Source organism: Callospermophilus lateralis, chromosome 7, assembly GCF_048772815.1.
Source record: "Callospermophilus lateralis isolate mCalLat2 chromosome 7, mCalLat2.hap1, whole genome shotgun sequence".
NCBI lineage: Eukaryota > Metazoa > Chordata > Mammalia > Rodentia > Sciuridae > Callospermophilus > Callospermophilus lateralis.
In genome coordinates, this window is record NC_135311.1 from 61,981,055 (window position 1) to 61,999,165 (window position 18,111).

At 31.9% G+C, this 18,111-nt stretch overlaps 1 pseudogene across 1 annotated transcript in view; it reads left to right on the plus strand.

Moving 5' to 3' along the window:
* The window catches only part of LOC143404324 (glycogen debranching enzyme-like), a 53,912-nt pseudogene that overhangs the window by 10,822 nt on the left and 24,979 nt on the right, over positions 1–18,111 (plus strand). Inside the window, exons 5-19 of the transcript XR_013091918.1 lie at positions 502–684; positions 847–958; positions 4,679–4,813; positions 5,140–5,231; positions 5,322–5,419; positions 6,765–6,904; positions 7,764–7,951; positions 9,749–9,872; positions 10,479–10,642; positions 10,946–11,047; positions 11,153–11,308; positions 11,424–11,574; positions 13,012–13,136; positions 13,226–13,338; positions 13,453–13,584. The product of XR_013091918.1 is annotated as a glycogen debranching enzyme-like (transcript). The remainder of the gene's footprint in view (positions 1–501; positions 685–846; positions 959–4,678; positions 4,814–5,139; positions 5,232–5,321; positions 5,420–6,764; positions 6,905–7,763; positions 7,952–9,748; positions 9,873–10,478; positions 10,643–10,945; positions 11,048–11,152; positions 11,309–11,423; positions 11,575–13,011; positions 13,137–13,225; positions 13,339–13,452; positions 13,585–18,111) is intronic.

The following is an 18,111-nucleotide window of genomic DNA, read 5'->3' on the forward strand; positions in this document are numbered from 1 at the left end:
TTTAACTGCATAGAACAATTATGGATGTGCAGTAGGTATTATTTTGCATTTTTCTAACCACTTGTATTCCTCAGTATGAATTCAGGGGGCATTAGTCCATTGTAAACATAAAACAAATTGGGTCTAACTTTTGTCTATTTAAAAAATTAAATTAGCAATTTCTCAATCTCATAAAAACAACATATTTTACCCTTTAGGATTAGCTGTGCAAAGATGTTACTTGTGAAAGAACTAATTTTTCTTCCTTCGTATTTCCCTAAGCGATATTTAAGTTAAAAAACAAGTGTATAAGAGTGTATAAGAAGATACCAAAACCAAAGTTTTTTTTTTCATAAAACAGAATCAGTATAAAATATCGATATCTAAATATAGAAGGAAGTGGGTGGTAGATGTTGATATTTCATCTTTAAATTTAACATAGATACCATTTTCTATTTAATTATAAGATATGAGTTTTCTTTTGTTCAAATTTATTTTTTTTTATTTATTTATTTTTTTAAGCTGCTAATAGTAAATGGATCCAGGAACATCCAGAATCTGCATATAATCTTGTGAATTCTCCACACTTAAAAACCTGCCTGGGTCTTAGACAGAGCACTCTGGCATTTTTCCTGTGATGTTGCAGAAGGGAAATACAAAGAAAAAGGAATACCTGCTTTGATTGAAAATGATCAACACATGAATGTAAGTATTTATACAGTAATACCACACTAAATCAAAATAACAAAATTTCTTAAGTACAAATTAAATATATAGCTGAAAATTATTTATAATCAGTATTTTAATATGTTAAACAATATTTGGTGAAATATTTAAAAATATGTTTTAACTGTTAAAATTTTTCAGTGTATTCGAAAAATAATTTGGGAGGATATTTTTCCAAAGATCCAACTCTGGGAATTTTTCCAAGTAGATGTTCACAAAGCAGTTGAACAATTTAGAAGACTTCTAACACAAGGTAAATAGATGCAGTAGATTGTTTCTATCAATTTTAAGAAATTTAATATTACTTTTAAAAGGATAACTCCTTTTTTTCTTAGTTAATATTCATTAAATCTGTTGTTTTGATACAATATTTTTGTTATTTTTGGTATTTGAAAACTGATTCTGGAAGCTGAAACATCTAAAGGGCATGCTCTAATAATAAAACCAATTTTTTATTTTATTGTTGGCAGAATGCTCAGAATATAGTCAAACTCAGCATATATTTGTTAAAAGCATAAATGGGAATTAGGTAGAGCAGGTTACTTCAGCTGAGAAAGGCTTGAACAAGGCTTTGAAATTGAGAAATGTGAATCTTCTGCTGTCTAAGATAAGAATCTTAACTATGCAAGAGGGACTTCCAACCCATGGTGTTCACCACAAACACCCTCCTTACAATTAGTGAGACTGAAGCTAGATATTAGCTAATAATAAAAGGTAAAGAAGTAAATATTCAGTTAAGGATGTAACTAATCTAGTTAATCAGTGTCCCCTTAACAAAATAAGAGGAAAAAACATACTCAAAGAGAACTTGAGGTTTTTAGAAGACAAATTAGAAAGGATTATGAAGAAAGTATCTGCAAGTAGTATGGGACAGCCCAGCAGGGAGGATGTTTGGGGACCCGGGAGGGGTTCTTTTAAAATAGGAAATTTTCTTCCTTGTCCAGAGACCAAAACTAGAATAGGACCCAAATATACTGCCTTTGAAGTAGAAATGAGTTTGCCTTTACATTTAAGAACTCGGTTAGATTCAGGCATCAACTTTTACAAGTATGTATCATCATAATACAGGAACTTTTAGTCCTGATTTTGCTTCATATTTTATTCACCAAAAATTTCTCTCTCCTTTAATATTTATAAGTAGTATCATTTATATGTAATATGTGTGCTCATTATAAAGGGAAAAAGCCCCCAATAGTTCAAAATATAATAAAATACAATGTGCAACTTCCCCTTCTACAAAACATACTTTGAGGGAACTACCAAGTAATAGTTTCTGTGTTTCCTTTCAGATTATTTTTGAAAGAAATTCAGATTTTACATGTGGTTTTACATAATTCTCTCTGTAAACTATATATATATATATATATATATATATATATATATATATATATATACACTCATTTTATATTTGTATATATGTTATATACATTAAACTAAAGCATGGACTATTTAATTTGTTCATTAGTTGACAATATGAATTTATTATAGTTATTTCTCTTAACTCCCAAGTAGCAATACACTGTTTTAACATACTTTAACTGGTTGGGATTGTGACTCAGTGGTAGAGTGCTTGCCTAGCATGTGTGAGGAACTGGGTTCCATTCTCAGCACCACATAAAAAATAGATAGATAAATAAACAAACAAACAAACAGACAAACAAATGTTTAAAAATATAAAGAGTACTTTAACTAGCTTTTTTCCCCCAATTTTTTTGTAATTCTTTCATTCAATGCATTTTTATTGATCCACCTACTGTGTGCTGGACACTCAGGCATGAGAATTCAGTGGCAAACATAGCAAGAACCTTGCCCTAGTGGAATTTATATTCTTATAAGCAGTACTATCTAAAACATACCCTGTATATGTATGTTTATTTGCTATATAAGTAGATCTACAAGATAAATTGTTATACGTAAAACAAGTAGGTCAAAGGATATGCAAATTTCAAATACAATAGATATCATCAAATTGCTTTTTTAAAATTATACCTACTTACATGTTTTGAAAAACTCTCACCAACATGTGATACCAATAATCTTTAAAATCTTTTTTCAATCAGGCAAATCATCTTGGTATGTATGGTTAAATATCTTGTCTTAGTTGATATTTCTTTTTATGTTAATGAAGTATCTTTTCACATGTTAATTAGCCACTTACATTTCTTGCATTAATTGTGTGTTAGTATTTTTTTCCATTTTTTATTGGACTGTTTGTCCTTTTCAAATTGATTCATTATTATTGATGGTTCCTTATTATATAGGTGTTAAATATATTCTCTTAGTATGCTGTTGATCTTTTAACTATTGCTTATGGTGCTGTTTATTTTCAATGTAGTCAGTCTTTTCTTTTATGGCTTTTCACATCATGTTTAGAAAAGGCTTTTCATAAACATACTATTTTTTTCTAATAATATTATTCATATTTTCCAATAAAATATTTTATGAAGCTACAATTTATGTGTATCATATGAAAAAGGTATTTAGCTTTATTTTTAAAATGTTGTTAAATTGATAATCCATAATTTTACACTGATTTGAAATACAACCATAATACTTCTTAGTGTATAGCCATATCCTAAATATACTTTAGGCTTTTATCTGTGTTTTCCATTTATCTGCCTTCAATTCTATTAATACTAAAAACTATTTATTGATACTACTGGTATAGATTTGTTTTTTTCTTTCTCAAGCATTTTTTAGCAGTTTTACTCTTCCAGATGAACCTTAGAAACTGGGTTTTAAGAATCTGTTTTATTTTATTGCTTGTGTTTTTGAAAACCATTTCAAGGTCTCTTTAGAATAAAACAAGGACAAATTAATTAATTATTGGAAAATTAAGCCTAGTATATAACAAAGGAAAAAGCCCACAAATGCTTTATTTATAAAGAAACAGGCCAAAGGAATTTATTGTGAGGAAGGGTTCTTCAAAGGAAAACAAGAAGCAGGAGGCTGTGGGGGAAGTTAGCCTAATTGGTGACTTACCATTTGCCCAGTAATTCTTCCTCCTGGAGGCAGCTGGCACCTCAAGACTAGTTGGGACACTGGTATCTCTCTCCATCTCCCGGGGGTTGTGTTTGAACCTGGGGCTGTTTCACCCAATAAATTCCTCAGTATAACAGAATTCTCTCTGAATCAGACATCTGCAAAAGCAATGGAGTGGTCTCAGATCAGTGAAATTGCACCAAGTGTTCTCCAAAGGGCCTACCTCCATTTAGAGTTGGCTCAGATATGCCCACCGTTCATTCCCGCCTTCCATCACAAGTACTTCTTTCAGAGAAAGCAAAGAAAGTCAAGTTTTTAATAAGATTTACTTTAGAATTGGAAGCAATCTTTGAGGAAACACAACTCCTGAGGTTAGACTATTTGGTAGCACTTGAGAAGAAAATGCTACTACCAAAGTCCAGATGTCATAAAGTTTAATAAGTAGGGCTGAAGGAGTTGAGTATTTCCTGGCACTCATAAAGCCTTGAATTTGATTCCCAGCAGTGTTAAAAAAGAAGAAGCAATAGTAGTAGTGGACATTGACTGAGAGCAAAAAAGTGGGGCTTGAATTGAACTGATAACAATCCCTATGTTTGTTTGTTTTTTGTTTCATAATGATATTTTTGTCTCTGTATGTTACCCCCACCCACTGTGTGTATGTGTATGATATGTGGTATGGAGATGATAAGCTGGAGGATGGAGGGGTAGGAAGATGGTTATGAAATTAATATTTGTTTTATTTTCTATGAAATAATTGTATATTTAAAATTTGAAATCAGGGGCTGGGGTTGTGGCTCAGCGGTAGAGCATTCACTTAGCACATGTGAGGCCCTGGGTTTGATCCTCAGCACCACATAAAAATAGATAAAATACAGGTATTGTGTACAACTACATCTAAAAAATAAATATTTAAAAAAAAATTTAAAATCAGTGACAGTTATAATCTCCCTGTGAATATTTGCATTTAAGCACTCATCTTTTCTTCTTTCAGGAAATAGGAGAGTAACCAAGTCTGATCCGAAGCAGCATCTGAAGATTATTCAGGATCCTGAATACAGAAGGCTTGGCTGCACTGTGGATATGAACATTGCACTAGCGACTTTTATACCACATGAGTATGTTATTTGTTTTCTTTGTGAAATAATTACTGCTACTACTTATAAACCATTATGGCTAGTATAATTTTCAAAGAGCTTATTGAAATCCTTCATATGAAATGAAATAGGCACCATAATTCTACTTCAGCACATGGCATATTCATGTTTTTTATTTGTGCCAGGTCATATTCCTGTGCATGTATGTAACAGTCTTTACTGTTGGAAAGTTTTTCAGTCATAATAAGATTCTGATGATTAAGATTTCTATGCCTCTTGTTAGAAAAAATTTATATGTAAGTTTTGTAAAAAACGTTAAATAGGTTTGTATTGCTTTATCTGCTCTAGCGATGGGCAGCTGCGATTGAAGAATGCTGTAATTGGTTCCGTAACAGAATTGATGAATTGAATTCAGAGAAGCATCAACTCATGAATTATCATCAATAACAGGTTTTACCTATATTTATTGCTTTTCTTTGAGTCTTTAAACTATTTTTTTTTATCGTTGATGGTGATACAATATAATTTAATGTTTTCCAGGCAGTTAATTGCCTTTAGGGAAATGTGTTTTATGAATGACTGGCTGGCCATGGTCCTAAACTAGGACCTGTCACTAAAAGATATCCTTTAGTTACCAGGTATTCCATTTTCTTTTCTTTTCATGAAAGATTAAAAACTAAAATTTGTTTTTAACTGTGAATTAACCTAAATGTTTCCTTTAAAGCACAACTGCAGTACATTTATTAAACTACGAGAGTTTTGATTTGGAATTAGGCTTAAGTGTGTTAGGCAAATCTTTAGTTAGAAAAATGATCATCCATATGAACAAATTTATAGTTGTTATTTACATTAATGTTTCTGGAGGTCTGCATACTTAGTGTCTTAGTCTGTTTTCTGTTGTGGTAACAAAATACTTGACGTTGGGTAATTCATAAGAAACAAGGTTTAGGGGCTGGGGATGTGGCTCAGTAGTAGAGTCTAGCACGTGTGAGGCCCTGGATTCAATCCTTAACACCACATAAAAATAAATAATTAAAATAGTTGTGTCCAACTACAACTAAAAAATAAATATTAAAAAAAGAAGCAAGATTTAGTTTTGTTCAAGGTTTTGGAGACTTGAGAAGTCTAAGAGTGTTACACTAGCATTTACTCAGCTTCTGGTAAGGGCCTCCAGCTGCCTCAACTCATGATAGGAAGGGGAAGGGCAAGTGAACACATATGAAAGAGACAAAGCAGGAGGGGCAATCTTACTTTCTAACAACCCACTCTCTTGATAACTAATACAGTCCCTTGTGTGAGTTCCTCCCACAAGAAAGGCATTAATTCATTCATGAGGGCTCCACTCATATGACCCAAGTACTAAAAATAATGCCCATCTTCTAACACTCTCACATTAAGAAATTAAGATTCCAGCACATGAACTTTTGGGAGACACACTCAAACCATAGCAGTTAGTGATAAATACAGTGTTAATCAAATTGAGCAAGCATTTATATCCTTATTTTCTCCTCCTCCTCTTTTTTTTTTTTTTTAACTTTGGACAATGCTGGGCATTGGGCCCAGGGGCTCCACAAGCCATCTACCATTGAGCTATACCCCAACCCCATAGTTCTTTACTTTATAGGTAAAATGTAACATAAATTGGGCAACTAGAAGATAGTAAAAGCCTTTGAGAAGTAGCATCAATATCTCAATTGTTTTCTTGTGATTTTAAGAGGTTTTAAAAATTCCTTAAAACGTTAGCATTATATATGCTACAATGTTAACTCCATTTGTCAGATCCTATTAGATTTACTGCCATTTGGGGAGGTAAATAATGTTTATTGATTTTTCACCTATATTGAAGTTTTTTCCCTGTAAATGGTGTCACACTAATTTTATTTATTATACTCATAAGGAAAGTTTAATTTTTAATGTTGCTAATTCAGATTCTCTCCAAGCAGTTTCTCTGTGTGGATTTAATATTTAATTTTATCTCTATAGGTATTTTACTTTCCCATTTGAAGAAATGGCCTTATCTGCAGAAGAATCTATGATTCACCTTCCAAATAAAGCTTGTTTTTTCATGGCACATAATGGATGGGTGATGGGAGATGATCCTCTTCGAAACTTTGCTGAACCAGGTACATCACTTTTGACTTCTCAATGGACAGGGAAAAAATTTCATAGAAAGTTCAATATGATCTGTTTTTTTGATTTGTTTCCCCACTAGGCTAGAGGTTTTTAAACTGTTTCACCAGTTTGAGAGAGAAGAAAAGGAGGTAGAACTTTGAAACTAATGCTGTTATAATTACGTCTACATAAGAGAGATTTTCAACCACTGGCCAGAGAGGTATTAAGGTATTTGAAAGGCAGTTATACCAGAAACTAATTTTTTTTTAAGGTTCCCTTCACTTACTCTAGCATCTTGTTTTCAACAATCATGTTATTGTCAGGAAGTGTTTTATAGGAAACACCTTGATATGTATTTTTTTCAACAGTTTAGAATTAGTAGTTTATTATTGTGACCTTAGAATTGATTCAGAAATCTTATATGCTGTTATTTAAGAATATGACCTTGGGCTTAAGTATTTCTGCCCTTTCTTTTCTAACCATTCTAAACGAAAAAAAGAAATTCTTCTATATGCCATGAATTTAATATAACCTTTTGCCAAAATTGAGTAGCAAGTTGGAGACGGAGCCTTAAAATGTTTTGGTAGAACTATAGTTATAAGAGTCTATGATAATACTATCACTATTTTTCCTCAGGAAATAACTTGGAATTTTGAAATTGAGCTCAAATTTTTAGAAGAGACTATAAGGTGTAATTTTTGCCACATATATCTAAGATAGAAAACTTTGTCCTATATCATTTTAGGTATAATTTTAGCCAATAAATCATTTATGGTAGAAATAATGCAGTTTTAAAATGGTATAGTTCCTTGAAGTAAATGTTTTTATTCTATTTCTTAAGCCATTGAAAACAAACTTCTTTTTTAACAAGTTCAGATGTTTATTTAAGAAGAGAACTGTTTTGTTGGGGAGACAGTTTTAAATTACGCTATGGAAATAAACCAGAGGACTGCCCTTATCTCTGGGCACATATGAAAAAATATACCGAAATAACTGCAACTTATTTCCAGGGAGTGCGTCTTGATAACTGCCACTCAACACCTCTTCATGTAGCTGAGGTATAGAAAAAAAATTCGTCCACATTAAGCAAAGATATTCAAGATTTCTTCCCAGCTTTCCTCAAGTAGACTATACAGATAGCTAGTTGAACACAAGCATTGATTTGGCATTGAATTATATTTTTGTATAATTTGAATAATTCTAACAATCTTTAAATGCAATTGTTAAGGAATACTGGGTTATAAAATGTTTAGCAAGTTAACTTTTAAATTTTAATTCAGGAAGAATTCAGGAAGAGCGATCATATTTGTCAATAATTCCATTTTTATCAATTATTTATGAAAACAAAAGTGTAAATATAACTATTGTCTATTCCTCTTTTGGGCTTTTTAAAGCAACTTTTGAATAATAACAATATGCATAATATTATCTTCTACCTAATACAACTTTGTAAATAAATACTTATAATGTTAATCTTGCTAATAAGATCCTTGATAGCTTCCTAGCAACAATTTTTTGGAAATACGTGCTTATCTGAAAAATACCTATTTCAATAATTTTCTATAATATATATGTCTCAAGTCCTGTGATGAAAAATTGATTTGATTTTTGAGGGATTTAGTAAACATTAATTAAGTAAACATGAAATAAGAACATTGGCTGATAGAACATTATTTACCTCCCCAAATGGCAGCTCTTTGTCTTCATATTGTGCTTTAACAATAGCAAAACAATATATACATGTATGTACACACACACAAATATATACTTATAACATTATGGCACAACTAAATGTTAAAGCTAACTTAATTCACTTAATTTTAAGTTATAAAATCCTCTAGGATTGTGCTTGTTAGGATTCCAGGTATTTTGTTATCTTTTATGTAAGGATATGTTAAAACATTTTTGGAACCAATCTAATTTTTTTATTATAAGCTACTATTTTCTGATTCTGTGTAGCATCAATGTAGATCATAAGTCTCAGAGGTAGAAATTGTTATGAGTTTAATCCATTTTGTCCTATAATCCCATATATGGAATGCATATAAAAACTTAAATAGAGTATACAACATAGAATACATATTATATAATATGATTAATTATATAATAATATAAATTTGATTAATATATGTAAGCTCTAGATTATGATTTTTTTACCTGTTTTAATGTACCTATGTCAATTTCATTGGAATATTTACAGAATTGAAAATGGGACTCAGTGGCTTACGAGTTTGTTATCTGCAGGCTTCAGTTTGGTCAGTCAGATCTAAATTTTGTAATAGCTAAATAATTCACCAGGAAGGAATTTATCATTAATTACTTAGGAAACCACCTGGAAATTAACAGTCTTACTAGATATTAAAAACAAAGAAACAAGGGCTGGGGTTATGACTCAGCCTTAGAGCACTCACCTAGCACATGCAAGGCCCTGGGTTCGATCCTCAGCACCACATAAAAGTAAATAAAACAAAGGTATTGTGTCCAACTACAAATTATATATATATACATACAAGAAGCAGGGAGAAATACTGGCAGAATTGCAGTGATACAGGTTACATTTTTAAAAAGCACTAACATTTTTCTTCTTCTTTTCTCCCTTGTGTCCCTATCTCTGCAAAATCTAAACTTCTTTTTAACTGCTTTACTCTACATATTCTCATATTCCCTATGTTTGTTGATTCTGTTTGTTGTTTTGTCACATTTGTACATCAAACTTCATTTGGAATTCTTTCTGAATTTTCATTTTGTCTTACCATATGTATCTTCTTGTGTTAAACCCATGCCTAGTCTTGTCTCCTCCCTTCCTACCTGTCTCACTTTTCTCTCTTTTACATGTGTGACTGTGCTTTTTTCAGTACATGTTGGATGCTGCTAGGAAATTACAACCCAATTTATATGTAGTAGCTGAACTGTGCACGGGAAACGAAGAACTGGACAATATCTTTGTTACTAGACTGGGCATTAGTTCCTTAATAAGAGGTAGGCTTGTTGAAGTGTCTTTCCCATTTAAAACTTCAGCTTTTGTTTAAGTGTACTAAAAGACATTTAGTAGTTTTTTAATGTAATTCTTAATAATTTTCAATACAATTAATATTCTTTTGGATAGTCTATGTGAGAGTTTCCAATCTAACTCAATCTATTTTTATCAGTAAATGTTTCTACTTTGGGGTACAAGATCTCATTTCAAATCACAAGGTTGGCAGGATGATCTAATGGCTCACAATCAAAACCATTTTTTGTTGTTAAAAATATACAAATCTGTTCTTCATTTTCTACCTGGGTATATGATATAATCTTTAGATTTTTTTCCTATAGATTTTTGTATAGCTATTATCTCAATAAACACCTGAGGTTTACTTTTTTCTATCTGAGCCATCTCTCCCCCTAAGTTATAAAAGACTGCTTTGGTCACTTAAACTAGTAGACATTTAGTAATTATCATTAATTACTTAGGAAATTGCTTAAAGAAGTTTTACTTTTGATTATACTGATGTGTTCTTTATTTTAAAAAATCAATTATGAAATTTAACCTTTTCTTGGACATAAGTAATAGAGATTGTTAAAATGTTCTGTAATGCTCCGCAGAGGCAATGAGTGCATATAATAGTCATGAAGAGGGCAGGTTAGTTTACCGATATGGAGGAGAACCTGTCGGATCTTTTGTTCAGCCTTGCTTGAGACCCTTAATGCCGGCTATTGCACATGCTCTGTTTATGGATATTACTCATGATAACGAGTGTCCTATTGTGGTAAGCATCATTCCATTTCTTGTATCTACTTATTTGGCTAGATATTTGGATATTTACTTATCTGCTATTTTGTGGCATGAATATCCACACACTTCAAAATAGTATCTTAGATTTAAAAGCAATTATAGCTTATGGTTTTAAAGATGTTCTTTTGTTATAGAACAAATTAATGTATCTTATAGAATGTATTTGTGTAATTATTTTTTATTTCATTGTGATACAGAATTTTACTTATTTATTTTATTATGATACAGTGCTTTTCCTTTGAAAGAAAGTATATTTTGCTGTTTAATTGTTTCCTAGCATAGATCAGCCTATGATGCCCTCCCAAGTACCACAATTGTTTCTATAGCATGCTGTGCTAGTGGAAGTACACGAGGCTATGATGAACTAGTACCTCATCAGGTTTGTTTCTGTGTTGTTTTTTAAAATTCATATGATTAGCATTTTTATCAAAAAACTCTCATTGTAATTAAAATGTATACATGGCCAAGTTTTACCGTTCTCCAGATATCAGTGGTTTCTGAAGAATGGTTTTATACTAAGTGGAATCCTGGAGCATCCCCATCAAATACCGGTGATGTCAATTTCCAAAGTGGAATTATTGCAGCCAGGTGTGCTATCAATAAACTTCATCAAGAGCTTGGAGCCAAGGGCTTTATTCAGGCAAGAGACCAAGTTTCCTAAATGTCTTTCTGAAAGTTTCCAGGGAAAGACTTCTCAGTTTGAGCACTCATTTCCAATTTGAGTGCTAATTAAGTGCTTTTTTTTCACTTCTCAGGTGTATGTGGATCAGGTTGATGAAGATATAGTGGCCGTAACCAGACATTCACCCAGTATCCATCAGTCTGTTGTGGCTGTATCTAGAACTGCTTTCAGGAATCCCAAAACTTTATTTTACAGCAAGGAAGTGCCTCAAATGTGTATCCCTGGTAATGTAATCTAAAAATTGTTATTGTAATTATATCATTATATTAAATTATACTATAATTCCATATACATTATCATTATATGTTCTATATAATAAATGCAAGTGTGAATGTAGTTAAAAAGAGGAATTACAAATTTGGGATAACTTACATTTTTATTGCATGGAACAAAATCTGGACAGAAATACACTCAAATATTAACCTTTTTTTGAATTTTAAAATGTTTTGTTTACATCTTAATACTTTCTGTTTTTCCTTAATATGTATATAATGAACATGTATTTGTCTTATACTCTGACATAGATAAATATTTCTTTTTATATGTGTGACATACATTTATATATGTGTGTATAAGTATGTATTGCATTGGCACACATACACATATATAAACAAAAATGGAAAATAGTCTAACATGATACTTAAGATTCCTTGCAATCCATCCTCATCTACTATCCTAGCCCTGCTTTACTCTACTGTTTCAGCCAAATAGATGTTTTCACTGTTTCCCAAGAAGTCTTATTTCTATCTGTATATGATTTATATCCTTCAAGGACTAAAGTTCCACCTCTTTGAAAAACCTGTACATACTCAGTGATTTTTCTTTCTAAACATATAACAATCATATTCTATGTCTCTCTTTTGATACTTAATTATAAACTATATCCCTGAGATATGTTATTATTTCTAGACTTTTTCCTAGATAATTATATTTTATTTTCTTGTTATTACAGATAGTATATGATAGCATAGCATGATTGTGTATAAGCAGCAACAGTACGACTTTGGAGACTCTCATAAAAATAATCACATTCTATAGGTGTTCATTGCTGGTTGCTAAATATGTATAATTCCAATCTTTAAATATTATCAACCTGAATAGTTTTAGTGTTAAATATTCCTTACTTTCCTTAACTGTTAAATTTATATTCAGTAATCTCATTGAATCTTTACTAATATTCATAGATTTTTGTGTTTATTTTCTATTTTTTTAGTTGTCAATGGATACAATGATTTTATTTTATTTATTTATTTTTATGTGGTGCTGAGGATTGAACCCAGTGCCTCACATGTGCTAGATGAGCACTCTACCTTTGAGCCACAACCTCAGCCCTATTTTCTATTTTTGATGCTGGGGATTGAACCCAGGCCTCCTGCATGCTTAGCACATGCTCTACTACTGACCCGTGCTCCCAGCCCCATCCCTTCATAGTTACTTTTACAGAACTCCATCACTGTACAGTATTATCTCAGGTTTTGTTTTGATCAGTGATGATTCTTAAAACATTTCCATCTGTTAAGTCTACAAATTGTGATTTTAAGTGTATTTCGTATTTTGTCATTCAGTTTTTAATAAAATTTACTATGGTTGGTAATATTCTTATTTAAATTTTGAATGTACACTAGGAACAATTTTTTGTTAACTTTTTAATATATTTGTAGGCAAAATTGAAGAAGTGGTTCTTGAAGCTAGAACTATTGAGAGAAATAAAAAACCTTATAAGAAGGATGAGAATTCAATCAATGGGTTACCAAATATCACAGTAGAAATTAGAGAACATATTCATGTATTTGGGATTCACCTCTTTCTATTATGTTGAATATTTTAAGGTCATGAGAATTATTTGTTGAATGGATTTTCATAATTGTTTTCAAGTTTAATGAAAGTAAAATTGTTAAACAAGCTGGAGTTGCCACAAAAGGGCCCAATGAATATATTCAAGAAATAGAATTTGAAAACTTGTCTCCAGGAAGTGTTATAATATTCAGGTATGTTAATTAGAGTTCAAATTATTGACTTTACTTATATTTAAAACAAGTTTAACTGTAAACTTTGAATAAATCACTCCTAAAAATCAACCATTTTTTATTAACATCATTCAGAGTTAGTCTTGATCCACATGCACAAGTTGCTGTTGGAATTCTTCGAAATCATCTGACACAGTTCAGTCCTCACTTTAAATCTGGGAACCTTGTTGTTGACAACACAGATCCTATATTAAAAATCCCCTTTGCTTCATAAGTATGTCTTATTTTATAGAGATTTAACATTTTAATAACTGGTGAGTTGTTGCTGTCTTAATTTAAACACGTTAAGGGTCCTCTCTGTCCATAATACTTAAAGTGTGGTGCAGGGACCAGCAGCGTCAGCATCAGCTGTTGTTATCCTATTATATTATCATTCATGTGGGTATTCACAGGGGTGCTTTCTCATTCTTGTGCAGTCTTTCTTCAGATATAGATACATACATGTCTACATAAACAGAGACACACAGACAATTTTATTGAACTGAGATTAGGTTCTATACATCACATTCCTTACTACATCATTTTTTAAAATTTCATCATATTATTCTATTATATGGCTATACCATGATTTATTCAATCATTTTCCATTTTGGACATCTAGAATGCTTCTAAATATTCCCTATTATTTATGTCTTTGTACATTCTTCTTGGAATAAATCTTTAATTATTCACTTTCTATGTGTTCCACTAATACTGAATAATATGGGTTTTGAAGCTTAGATGTAGGTTCAATTATAGTTTCATCACCATCAATGATTTTAGACAAGTTATTAATAACTTTCTTCAGCTCAATCCTCATCTGGGAAAAAAGGGCTTATAATAAATAGTATCTATCTCTTAGGTTTTGTAAGGATTAAATAGGGCAAATACAAACCACTTATAATAGAATGACTAGCACATAGAGGGCTTGATGTGTTTACTCTCATTCTTACTAGGATAAATTTCCAGAAATTAAATTTTGGGGTTAGATTGTATTATAAGATTGTGTCTTTCAGTGTATACTGCCACGTCTTCTCCAGGAAGATTGTACTAATGAGAATATTCAGGTCAGTGTTAGAGTGTCCATCCTTACCAATACTGAATATATATTATTGTAATGCAGTATGTTAAAGCTGAGTATAGACCCAGACTAGGTAAGAATTATTATTTTTTGATTCTTATTAGCTAAAAGAAATAATACTGAGTGCCTGTTAATGGAGAGTTGTGAGAATTATTCATATAAAACACATTGTGTTTAACACACAGTAAATGATCATAAATGTTAGTTATTACTAATTAACTTGGTAGATATGAAGTATAAAATACTTTAAAATAATATCTCAACATATTAATTAAGTTTTTTGTCCATTTGTATTTATCTGGTGGAATGTCATTTTATATATTAGCCCATTTCTCTTTGGTGTTAAATTTTTTGTTGTTTTATGAGCATATTTATTATTGAAGAAATTAAGAAAGAATTAAGAAATTAAGAATTAAAGAATTAAGAAATTCAAACCATTATTAGCAAAGTTGCTGCTAAAAAAACAATTTGCAATAGATGTATGTTTCTGTAGAATGTTTATAAAAGCACATTCCCCCCTTGAACCTACTCTGATTATTTCAAGGCAAGGGCAAGAAATCTGCCTTCTAAACAGCTTTCAAGATTATTCTCGTGGAAGGAGTCCACTGGCTACATGTTGGAAAATAATGCCCTAAAGTGAAGTTGGTATTAAGTTTGCAAATGGTCAGTCTTGATTCATGAAATATAGCTGTGAGGTGAGAGGCTGAGATAGAGACAAAGCACAGCTCTAAGCTAAGACAGAACAAAAAGACAAAGAAGGATGTATGTTCAAGAGGACATATGTTCACATAAAATTGCAATTATGTAAAATGAAGTCACCTGAGCAACCAGAAATACAGGAAAATACAACTCAGTTATATTCATCTGCAGTCAGTTTTACAGTCTCAGTGCTAATTGAATGAAGGGAAATTAAAGCCACGACACTTAGACTTTCCTCTGACCATTATCAAGAAGCATCCTTTTTTTTTCTGAGAAGATGCTGGTTTCTTGAATGATGGAACTGAGGGGCAGTGCCACCTGATACGAAACATGGTTCCAGGAGAGAAATACAAAGGCAGAGACTGTTGTTTCTTAGGTGGTTAACGTTGACTTTTGATTATCCCTTTATTGATCCTTTGATAGGTATTCCAAGTTTTTAAGATAAACAGCATAAAAAGTTCTTTATGTCACACTTATCAGGGAAAAAACTAAGTCTAACTGAAAGGATTAAAAAATAGACTTATAATATAAAGTATATAAAAAACCAAAAGATCTTTGTATTCTCCCCACCCCACCCCCAGTACTAGAGATTGAATACAGGGATGCTTTACCACTGAATCATATCCCCAGGCCTGTTTATTTTTTTATTTTGAGACAGGGTCTCACTAAGTTGCTTAGGGCCTTGCTAAATTTCTGAGTCTGGCCTTGAATTTGAGATCCTCTTGTATTGGCTTCCTCAGCCACTGGGATTGCAGGTGTGCGCCACCACAGCTGGCTCCATCATGCCTTTTTTTAAAAAAAATTATTTATTTTACAGAAGAATATACATTTTGACGTATAGTACACAAATGGAGCACAGCGTCTCATTCCTTTGGCTGTACATGGTTCAGAGTCACTCCAGTACTGTAATCATACATATATATAGGATAATAATGTCTGTCTCTTTTTACTGTCCTTCCCTTCCCCACAACCACACCTTTCCCCTGACTTCTTTGACTTCCCTGCACACAAACCAGTGTCCCTTCATTTTTCCCTATCCCCCACCACACTATGGGTCAGCATTTACTTATCAGAAAAAACATTCAGCTTTTGGTTTTTTGGGATTGGCTTATTTCACTTAGCATGATATTCTCTAGTTCCATCCATTTACCTGCCTATGTCATAATTTCAGTTTTCTTTAAGGCTGAGTAATATTCCATTGTGTGTATGTATCACATTTTCTTCATTTTTCCTCTGTTGAAGGGCATCTAGGTTTGTTTCATAGTTTAGCTATTGTGAATTGAGCTGCTATAAACATTGATATGGTTGCGTCACTGTAGCATGCTGATTTTAAGTCCTCCATCATGCTTTAATCAATAAAATTTGGTACTTTAATCATGTACTTGGTTTTGGAGTAATATTAGTTGTAATTTAATTTCTAGCATTTTGTGCTTCTTGGTTACTATTAATAACATATATATGATGTTTATTTTAATACTGAGTTCCTAAAATGTACATTACCAAGATACTTTATAATGCAGGTTTTATTCTTTTGCTTTTATTGAAAGCAAGTAAAAGTCAGTATATTTAACCTTTTATCTTTGTTTTTAAATTCTTAGTATTGCCTCTAAATTAACTTTGACTGAGCTAAAATAGATACTTTACCAATGTGAATCAGAAGAACAGGAAGATGGTGGAGGTTGCTATGACATACCAAACTGGTCTTCCCTTAAATAGTCAGGTCTTCAAGGTAAGCAAGTATAAGAACAGACAACCTTTTTATTTTTCTTTTACAGACATACAATGTCTTCCTTAAAGAAATAGAAGTATGGGCTGAGAGTGCAACTGCCTAGGTTCAAGCTGTGACTCTGCTCCATACTCATTGACCTTTGGCAAGTAACAATCTCTCTGTACCCCAGTTGCTGTCTCAGTAAGATGTGAATAATATTGACTAATTCAGAAGGCTTCATGAGGAGTAAATAAAATCATTCAAGTAAAACACTATAACCAGGGTGTAGCACAAAGTATTCACTCAGTAAATGCTACCTAGAATTACTGGTTCTGTGTCATTTGTTCAAATCATTTAGAATTCTTAAATATACTTTAACCTTAATTAATATTTTTTGACTTGGTTTATTATGTTCCAAAAGCAGAATATGTTTGTTTAGGCTCCAAAAGAAACTGAGTTATAAATATAATACATTCTTCTTTCTTCTTCATATAATTGGACTAATTGGATTTTTGTTCTTGTTGCATATTTGTTTCCTCCTATAAAAGGAACTTATAAGGCTAGGGACATGGCTAGTGGTGGAGTTCTTGCCTAGCATGCTGAAGGCCCTGGGTTTGATTCCCAGCCTCTAAGGAGAGGGGGTGGGGAACAAACTTATATTAGTATATTATGTAGTTAGAGTATTTATAAGATAGATTATAGAAACAAAATATTTAACTATGAGTTTATTATTAATCTATCTGGTTGGTAATATTTTCCCAGATTTTTGTTTAAGAAATTTGGTTTATCAAGTCCATATTTCTGGTTCATATAGTTTCACATTTGTCATGTCTCTTTTTTTGACCTTTATTTCTTTGTCACTTAACCCTTCTTTAAGGACCGGTTTCATTTTTACACCTTCCATAAAGCCTTTCCTTTTTTATTTTTTTATTTTTTTTAATGTTTTATTTTCATTGCAGTACCAGGAAATAAACCCAAGGGTGCTCTTCCACTGAGCTGCATCCCCTGCCATTTTTTATTGTTTAATCTTGAGACAGAGTTGCATAAGTTGCCCAGGCTGACCTTGAACTTGCAAAGCTCCAAAGGCAGCCTTCCAAGTTGCTGGGATTACAGGTGTGTACCATCATGCCCAGCTGAACCTTTACAAACTACGGCTTTCTGCAGTAATTTCTTTGTTCTACAGATAGATACCCATTCCCTTTATTTACTTTCTGGAATATATTACCAGATATATTTTGCTTTTATTAAAAGCAAGTAAAAATCAGTA